The following is an 8240-nucleotide window of genomic DNA, read 5'->3' as shown; positions in this document are numbered from 1 at the left end:
TACATAGGATAGCGATGAATGACGTATGGCCCAGTCTGCTTAAGATCAGACTTTAGGAATAGCTGGAAATGATCTCCCAAATGTCTTCCAATCTTTTCTATACATAAAAAAAGTCGGGCAGTTGTTTCTAAAGGGATAAATTATAGAATGTGATTTGGTGCTTTATGGTGCCAGAATAAACAGAAGTTTTGAGAATCCGCATTCTTACCAGTTTACTTGGAGACTGATTTTTTTTTACTCTCCAGATAGAAGACGCCATGTTGGATACCAGTCGTAAAATTCCAGGCAGCCTTTTATCATGTTACATATCCTCTTACTCATTCATTTCACCTTCCAGCAGTTTAGAAAGAACTTGTTCACTTGAATGTTTTTCTTTGGAGTGATTTGAAGGAGACGGCTAAATGGCCATAATCCAGGTAGAAACATAAAAACAAGGGTGTGCTATAAAAACAGGACTTCTTAATGCAAAGAGCCCTCTGAAATTCAAAATACCTGCTATAAAATTAAAAATGTAATCTTTGACTTTTAGATGCGAATTTCTACTCTTCAGTTTCATTCTGTCAGGTGCATTTTTGCTAACTGCTTGATTCACACTGAATGGACAGTCCTGTCTTATTGTTGGTATGGCAACAGTGATAGAGATCACTGCTGCTTTCTGTAGAAAGTGGCTGCAAGTTGCTATGACGAGATCTTGTGCAGGTCTAGAGTCTGATTGGATGTGAGGTTCTCATTGTTTCAGAACACCAACTTGGGGTGGCAGTGTCAGAGGTGTTCATTATCTAGGAAGATTTTCATAGGCGATGAGTTTTGCTGAGGTAGCTTTCTCTTCTGGGTGTAGAAGATCTGTGCATAATTAACTTCCTTGAATCCTAAAGAGTTGGGGAGATTTTAGTATCTACGAAACCATTTTTACTAGCTTTTTTATGTGGCCTTAGATGACGAAAGTGATCTGGATACAATCTTAGAAAAAAGGCAAATGGTGAGCTGTGAGGAAGAGCTGAAGGAGTATTTGGAGAACACCCTTTCTTCTTGAGATCAACTTAGAACAAGGTATAAATTTTGTATGTTTTGTAAACTTAAAAGGTAGAGCATCTTTGAACATTGGTTGTACTACTTAGGCCTTGTTTTAATGCTGTTGTGTGAAGGTATGGAAAAAGAGTGCTTTTCACTTCATGTAAGAATATAGAATAATGTCCCTATGGAACAAGGTTAAGGCAAATAATGCCCACGGTTTAGGAATGGGACAAAGGAAGACTGCTATCATTCAAAAACCATAGCACATCAGTATTACTGTGCATACCATCACATCCATGCCTTATTCAGAAGGTAAAAGTAGTAGTGCAGATTCTTGGATCACTGGAATCAGAAGTTGGTCTGCACCATCATCTCTTCACTCATAGATTTGATCTCATTCAAACTTCTAGGAACTCAGACGTTTAAGACAGCCCAACACTGGCAACTTTAAAAACCATCTAAAAATGGGTACAATACCGCTCTCCTTCCTGAAGATCTTAGCAGCAGCTCTGAAGCCATAGAGGAAGCAGCACTGTTCACACACCCAGGAGGTCTTTCCTACCTGCTCGATCAGAGGCACATTAGAAGAGCAGTATGGACCTGAGGGGCAGATGCACATACCTTCACACACCTCGCAGTGGGACTGTGGTTAGAGCTGGAGGTTTGATACTCTTCCTAATAATTTGAGCCGTTAAAACAAAGCCAGAGGTAACAGACCAAGTGAAAATACAATGCCAGGTTGCGGAAAGAGAATGTTACCTATCTGAACTCGTACAAAAATTCCCCATCATTCTCTTTGTTTAGGAGACCAAGCCAATGTCCGTGTAAATGAAAACAAGTGTGAATATTGATTTTTCTTGAATCAAGACTCAGCTTTATGTCCAAGTCAAAGGCAAATAAACCAGAAAGGCTCCGCTGAGCACAGTGCAGAACTAACATGGAAGACAGTCATTTGACCTCTTATGTAAGCAGTGTTGGAATGGTTCCCCATCCAAAAGGAAGGATGTCAAATGCTTCTCTGGAAATATTTTAACTTCTCTGCGTTTCTTTCTTTGTAATGAACTAATCTCTAACAAGCCAGGACGTGATTGTGTTCAGTAGAAACAGATCAATGGCAACATTTAGCCTAAAGGTTTTATGAGATTGATCAGGAAGTTCGATTTAGATTTAAAGGCACTGTAGTCCTATTTAATTATATTTCTCTCCGTACTTGAGTCTCTTAAACAGGGACCTTCAATTGGACAGGAACGGGACACTGAAGCAAATTGTAATGGATGACGTAATGGCTTACCCAGAAGCATTTTGTGGGAATTGATTTCTTCCAGGTATCCATCAGCCAGCATTTTAGTGTGAAGGGAATCTTCAAACAGGTAAAACAAAAATTCCCATTGGTTTCAAACCTGACTGCTATATTAATTTTTCACTTTGGAGAAAATTTTCATGACCTTTAAAATTCAGACTGTATCAAGTATTGTTTCAGCCATTGAAGAAAGTGCTTTTGATGGAGATAGGAGAGGGAAACCAAAACATTTCTCAGAGCCACACTTTGAGCTCTGTCCTTGTTACAAATGGCACTTGAGCAAATTCATTTGCCTTTGGTACAGAAAACGACAAGGTAACAGGCTTATCATTACGGATTTGAGTGTTCCAGGTTCTTTAGATAGTAAGTGATCTATTCAAGATGATCTCTTCCTGAAATAGATCCATTTTGAGAAGGGATATGGATTTCTTAGAAGAAGGCAAATCCCTATGTTAAAATGGTGTGGTGGGTGTTTTTTGTTGTTGTTGTTTTGCTTTTAGAACTTGCAAGGCACAATCGACTTCATAGTTCGAGATGCAGATAAGACCACGACATTCCAAATAGGTGTTTCTTTTTGGTTGTTTTTCAACCTGTCTATCTTTGGATTGTAACCAGTAGAACTGTGCTTGAACTGGAAAGAAGTAGCGGAGGTTTCAGAAGTGGAACATGCGGTGGAACAGTAAGCTGAGAGCATTGTGCAAGGAGAGGAAAGAGGGGAAAATGGTAAGAGTTTCCTGAGTCGGAAGGGACCCCTAGGGATCGTCAAAGTCCAACTCCTGGCCCTGCACAGACACTCCAACAGTCCCACCCTCTGCATCCCTGAGAGCATTGGCCAAACGCTCCTGGATCTCTGGCAGCCTTGGGGCTGTGCCCATTGCCTGGAGAACCTATTCAGTGCCCGACCAGCCTCTGAGGAAAAAAACCTTTCCCTGATAGCCAGCCTAATCGTCCCCTGACACAGCTCCTGGCATTCCCTTGGCTCCTGTCCCTGGTCGCAGAGAGCAGAGAGCAAAGCTGTCCCTGTGCTGCCCTTGGGAGGAGCTGAGAGGTCCCAAGTGAGGTGTGAGCTCAGTGTCCTCTCTGCAGCTGAACCAAATGCCCTCAGCCACTCTATGTATGGCTTCCCCTCCAGCCTCTTCACTATCCCTGTGTCCCTCCTTTGGACATTTCTCCAATAGCCTGAGGTCTTTCTGACGCTGTGGCATCCAAAATTGCCCCCAGGGCTTGAAGAAAGCGCAGTCCCTGCCCAGAGCAGAGCGAGACAATCGCCTCTCTCGAGCGAGCGGTGCCAGAAGATAGGGACAGTTGTCAAAAAATCAGCTGGAGAAAGAAATCTAACTGAGAAACAGGTGATCTTGGCACAGGAAATGGAAGAAGCAGAGGAAGAAGAAGATGAGGAGAGGATTCCTTGTAAAAGTGAAGAAAATGAGCATGCAGAACAGGGACTAAGCATTATGCAGGTAAGTGAGCAAGAGAATAAGTTTGAAAGTGAAGGCAGTTTTGTCCAAAAGAAGGAGGAATAGGAAGTCTTTTTGCTGAGAATGAATAGAAAGGTTTTTTGCATTTAGTTTGTATACGAAGCACACAGGGCTCTAGATCCTTTTGTGGGAAAATGGAGTGTGTAAAGTTGCCAATCATTTTGGAGGGAATTTGGAGGTTTTTGGGGTCCCAGGTGAATTTTGGGTTGAATTCTGGGGATTTGGGGGTGCCCAGGTGAATTGGGGGGGTGGGGGGGTGGCGGGGTGGCGGGGCGGGGATTTGGGGAGATCCAGGTGAGTTTTGAGGGGTCCCAGGTTGATTTTGGGGGAGAATTTGTGGAATTTCGGGGGATCCCGGGTAGCGAGGTTTGGGGTGAATTTGTGGAATGTGGGGAGTCCCAGTTGAATTTTAGGGGGAATTTGTGGAATTCTAGGGATCTCAGGGGAATTTTGGGAATACGTGTGAATTTTAGGGTTCTCAGGTGAGTTTTGGGGATGCCAGGCGTATTTTGGGGTGAATTCTGTCGATTTTGGGGTATCCAGGTGAGCATTTGGAAGTCGTGGGAGAATTTTGGGATGAATTTGGGGGGATGCAGGTGGATTTTCCGGGGAATTTTGGTGATTTTTGGGAGTCCCAGATGGGTCTTGGAGTGAATTTGGTGGATTTGGGGGTATCTGGGCGGGTTTTGAGGGGGATTGGAGACATTTTGGGGTGAATTTGGGAGGTGTTGGGGGGACTGGGTCTTGGGGGTGATTTGAGGGATTTTGGGGGTTGCAGGTGGGATTTTGGGGTGAAGCACTGGGATTTGGGGGTCCCCCGTGAATTTTGGGGTGAATTTGTGGAATTTTGGGAGTTGCCTGGTAAGTGCTGAGCATCCCAGGGTGGACTTCGGGGTGAATTTTGGGGATTTCGGGTTTCCCAGGTGAATTTCTGAGGTGGAAAGGTTCAAAAAGGTTTTTTTTGAAAACAAGTTAAAGCCAGAAGGTTATTGAAAATTAATAGATGTGATGCAAGTAGGTAATATGCAGACGATACACAGCGAGACAAATCATGGGAAAAATACAGTGGTAACACATGAGTGTGTGAGGATGGGATCAGTATAGCTAAGGCTCAGTTGAAGCTGAATTTGGAAAAGCATGCCAAAACTAAGAATAATAAAGGCACCTACGGGTATTTCAGTGGGAAAAGGAAGATGAAAAGAAACCTATCACACCTCCCCTATTCCCCCCCCACCCCCATAAGCCAGACAGGACTAGTGACAACAGACAAGGAGAAGGCTGAGGTACTCAACAAGTGTTGGTCTCAATTTTTACTGCCAGTCACTATTTCCACATCTCTCAGGTTATTGGACTGGTGGACTTGATTCTAACCCATAGTAGCAGGTCAGCTTTCAGACCACTTGAGGAACCTGAGCATGCAAGACCATGGCACCCACCCAGAGGCATGTCAGGGCCCTGAGAGAACTGGCAGCTGTAGTTGCTAAGGTGCTTCCTCCATCATATTTGAGAAATCAAGGCAACCAGCTGAAGTCTCCAGACACTGTGTTGTATTGACTCCAATCCTCTTGGTCTTTTTTGTAAATCTTAGAGCTCTGAGTCAATTTCTGCAGAGGATTCCCAATGCAGTTTCAAAAATGGAATCTTTGTTACTGGTCCTCATGTTGACCTTGGATATTTCCATTTTCTGCACTCTTTTATTTTCGAAACATTTGTAATGACTGAAAAGAAAGCTGAGATGAGGCATTATGCTCTTTCCAGTGATATAAATGGACCAGTATTCTTTTCAGACAAATATATTTTTGCTGTGTCTAAGCACATGTGCATACCTGTGTTTGATTTATGTGTCCAGGTTTTGGCAATGGGGCAGCCACAGGGCCGTCCTGTGACAATGGCCCAGGTGCTGCCCCGTCCCGCTTTCTTCCAACTGGCTCCACTTCAGCATGTCCTCCCTGCTGAGAGAAGAGGCTGGGACAGCACCTTTAGAAATGTGACTTTCTGGGGTTTTTTTGTTTTGTTTTGTTTTGTTATTTTTAAAGTTACTAAAAACCTTCACCCTGATTTTTTGTGTTGGGTTTGGGTTTTTTTTTCAGTTTTGGGTGGGTTTTTTGGTGGGCTTTTTTGGGGGCTTTTTTTGTCTCTTTGGGGATTATTGGTTGGGGGGTTTTGTGTGTTTGTTTGGTCTGCTTTTTTTGTTTGTTTGGTTGGTTGGTTGGTTTTTTATTACGGTTTTGTAGAGTTTTTTAAACAAATTGATTGGAAAACTGAATAGTCCTCCACTATAGTCTCCTGGATTCACCTGAGACTCTTCCTAGGCATCTCCCTGATCCTTTTTGCAATGAGTCTCACATCATTCTCCTGAAGAAACTGTCTGCTTATGGTTTGCATGGGTGGGCTGTTTGCTGGGTGACAAACTGGGTGATGGCCAGGCCCACAGAGTGGTGGGAAATAGAGTTCATCCAGCTGGTCCCCAAGGCTCAGTCTTGGGCCCAGTCCTGTTTAATATCTTGCTCAGTGATCTGGACAAAAGGATAGAGTACGCGCCCAGGAAGTTCACAGATGATGCAAAGTTGGCTGGTAGTGTTTTTTTCTTCTGGAGGACAGCAGGCTCTGCTTCTTCTTCCTCCTGTTCTGAGGTCGCTGCTCCCTCTTCATCCCTCATTAAGTGTGCTGATTTTGTCACTTGGATGAGAAAACAAACAATTTTAGCAACAATACTAGTGGCAGGGTACAAGAAAGGAAGAGTTCACATGAATCCCCCCCCCAACAACAGACAATACCTGATGGCTCCTCTGCCCAGCTTACTGACTACACTGGAACCCATTGTCCCCCAAAGATACTCCCTTCTCCCTGCCCCCAGCCATGATGTGAGATGGAATAGAATAACTAAGATTAAGATTCTCCCTATGGAACTCCATCATACTTCGATTCTGGGAAAAAAAATTTCTTGAAGTTCTATCATTTCAGATCATTTGAATTTGAATTTGCATACTAAAAAGTCTAGCCAGAAACTCACGACAATAGCCCATTCTAGAATGTCCGAGATGATAGACACTTCTTTCAAGAGAATGTGATACCTCACGTGACTTCTCCAGAATTTAAATGAACAGCGGGAGTAGTCTACAAGATTCTTGCTGCCATCTGGATTTCCTGGTTTTTGGCTGGTCTATGTAAGCCAACCAGCTATTCAGCAGAGGGAATATTAGTGTGATACTTGATGGTATGTGAGATGGAACACCGTAATTTATGGCTTTTTGCATAGTGATGAAGCTGTAAAGAAAGCTCCATAATGCTCAGACAAGGAGGCTGCTGGACTTCAAGCAGCAAAGGCCCAAAACGAACCAGTGAAAAGGTATCATTGAAAAAAAAAAAAAGCCAGGTGGGGAGCAAAGTGATACTTAAGGGCAGTTTATTGAAAGAGGAAATCTAGTGAAAAAAAAAGTCCAAGAGTGAAGGAATAACAGGGAAAATGAAACTAAGGAAGGAAATCAATCTCAGCTAATCATTTCAGAAGCTAACAAGTTGTCATTGCAATGATGCATAAAGTGAGAAAAAATAAATATGTCTGCGCCAAAATCTGAATTATGAACTTTATTGCATTCTGTCTTTCACGGAATCATACAACAGTCTGTGATTAAAGATCACCTAGTCCTACTTCCTTGCCAGGTAGATCTTACAGTAGATAAAATTGCTCAAGACTAGCCAAACTGATAAGGAGCACTCTCAATGATGGGGCATCCATAACTTCTCTGGAACACCCGTTTGAGTGTCTCACCAGCTTCATTGTAGAAAAGTTTTTCCTTTTAGCCAATCTAAACCTAGTCTCAGTTTGAAAGCATGGCCCCTTGTCCTGTCTCTGCAAACTTTCCTAAAAAGTCTTTCTCCATTTGTCTTATACCCTCTTTACATATTCAAAGGCCACAATACTGTCTCTCCAGAAACCTCTCTTCTCCAGGCTAAAAGATCCTATTTTTCACAAGAACCAGGTCATAGACTGAGATGGAAGACATCTCAGGAGATCAGATCATCCAACAGCTCAGCATAAGAATAGCTCTGAAGTCAGATCAACTAGCTTAGGGCTGTGTCTGTTTGAATTTTGAAAATTAACAGGACTTGAAATGCTTCAAGGAAGAGGGTGGCTCCAGAAACAGCCTGAGAAACTCAAGCAAACTCGAAACCTCAGAAACTACCACTGCTTTCTCTCCCTCAGCCCAAGCAGTCACAAAGAAGAAGTGTTCCCAGCAGGCTGGGATAGCACACATATACACTACATATACATGACAGGCATCGCCAGCAGCCACATCCTGCTCCTTTCTGTGGCTGGCAAGAGTGAGACTGGATGTTTACATGTGGGCAACCTGGGTCCCTCCAGCACCTCAGACACTCAGCCTGCCCAGTGACCCCACTGAATTCCAGTATTCGCAGTGTGCCAAGGCCACAGCACTACTCCG

At 43.3% G+C, this 8240-nt stretch overlaps 1 long non-coding RNA gene across 1 annotated transcript; it reads left to right on the top strand.

The window, feature by feature from the left end:
* Positions 1-2913: 2913 nt before the first annotated feature.
* On the top strand, positions 2914-5609 carry LOC148221267 (uncharacterized). The gene is made up of 3 exons (XR_015808353.1): positions 2914-3037; positions 3536-3774; positions 5135-5609. It is a non-coding gene; the product is annotated as an uncharacterized LOC148221267 (long non-coding RNA).
* The last annotated feature ends 2631 nt before the right edge of the window (positions 5610-8240 follow it).

The sequence above is a fragment of the Sturnus vulgaris genome, chromosome 24 (assembly GCF_052056855.1).
Source record: "Sturnus vulgaris isolate bStuVul1 chromosome 24, bStuVul1.hap1, whole genome shotgun sequence".
In the NCBI taxonomy this organism is placed as follows: Eukaryota; Metazoa; Chordata; class Aves; order Passeriformes; family Sturnidae; genus Sturnus; species Sturnus vulgaris.
The sequence above is the reverse complement of the archived record's forward strand: the minus strand, read 5'-3'. Positions and strand labels throughout refer to the sequence as shown.